Source organism: Echinops telfairi, unplaced genomic scaffold (assembly GCF_000313985.2).
Source record: "Echinops telfairi isolate 266 unplaced genomic scaffold, ASM31398v2 ScPeMD7_7468;HRSCAF=8506_0, whole genome shotgun sequence".
In the NCBI taxonomy this organism is placed as follows: Eukaryota; Metazoa; Chordata; class Mammalia; order Afrosoricida; family Tenrecidae; genus Echinops; species Echinops telfairi.
In genome coordinates, this window is record NW_022111369.1 from 86,329,378 (window position 1) to 86,331,144 (window position 1,767).

Consider the following 1,767-nt stretch of genomic DNA (forward strand, 5'->3'; position numbering starts at 1 on the left):
GAAAGATCAGTCACAAACAAACAAATACAACCCACCCTTACTGCCTTCAAATGGGTTCGGACACATAGAGACCCTGTTTAGAGTTACCTAGGCTACAAATTGTTACAGGAGCAGATAGCTTCAGCTTTCTCCTAAGGGGCCTCTGATTATTTTGAATTGCTAACTGTGTAATTAACCATCCCACGGTTACCAGACAGTGCCACCAGGGCTCCTACCTTAGGTTGATAGACACGCAAAATACAAGATGATCACAGCAAAAGACTTAAGGATCATAAACATAGTGCAAGACTAAGCAATGCTTTATTATGATATACATAGAGTCATATATTTGCTGTAGTTTATGCAACCATAAATAACAACAGTGAGAAAAAAATAGATTAATAAAACATAAGGGAGGCTATCAGAGAGAGGAAAGGGCTCCAAGCTAGTTTCCAACAATGGTATGGTAGAGAGTAACAAGGAAAATGATTAATAAAGATGACTGCTTAAATTTATAAATCTCATTATACATTTCAGAAGCTTTTGCTTATTTTATTCAACTTAATATTATTAATGCATTATACAGTACTCATTTTCAGAAATAGAAATAAAGGTTATACTCATTTTAAAACTAGTGCCTAATTAGCAATAGGAAAGGAGCCCTGGGGCATCGTGGCTACATATTAAGTTGTGATCTGAGGGGTCAATGGTTGGAAACCACCTGCCTCTCCAAGGGGGAAACTTGGGGCTTGTAACGAATTACAGTCTTAGGCAATCAAAGGGGCAGTTCCCCTCTCTCCCATGGGGTCTCTGTGAGTCTGCATCAACTTGATGGCAGTGAGTCTGTTCGCTTTCGAGAGCAATAGGCGCTTCTATTATATTAACTCCCTATATAAAATTGGAATACATCACAATCTGTTTCTTTTACACTAGCATCATTACCATATATAAGTCCTGGAAGATAGCTTAGAACACAATGACTATCACTTAAATTCCAAAGATTTGAATCAAGTTTTGTTTAGCAAAATCTTAAAATTATTTTTCAAATAGAAATAAATATTCTATAGAAATCACTGATCCAGAGACATCTACGTTTACTAGTAAAATGCTCTATATAGAGTCTTCAATCAAAGACATCTTGCAATTGGAATTAGCACCTAGTTACATGGAGCTCATCAGTCTTGAATTGGCATCGCGCTATGAAGAGATGAATATAGTATCCCATATGTTACAGTCCAAAGATAACATATATTACATATATAATATATATGCCAAAGATATACAATTGGAAGTATCAGTTCAAACTTGTAGGTTTTTTGAGTAGTTATGATGAACAGAAGGCTAAGCCTGACTTTTTAAAAAAATGTTATTAAATACTTTTATTGGGGGCTCTTAGATCTCTTATTATAACCCAAACATTCCTCCATTGTGTCAAGCACATTTGTACAGAGTTGCCATCATCATTTTCAAAGCATTTTCTTTCTACTTGAGCCCTTGATATCAGTTCCTCATTTTTCCCCCTCCCCACCTCATGAACCCTTGAAAGTTATAGATTGTTATTTTCATATCTTACATCATCCTCTGTCACCCTTCACCCACTTTTCTGTTGTTCGTCCCCCTGGGAGGGGGTTTGAGATTGTTAAGATTTATTGTTCCAACCTGGCTGATAAACACATGTGAGATCCATTGAAGGGTGGAGAGATAAATGGCTTGGTAAGCCTTGCCTTTCTAGTTCTTGGGTCTCTTGCTTTCTGATGGTGGGACCAGGGTGCAGCTGTCTTAGCCAGT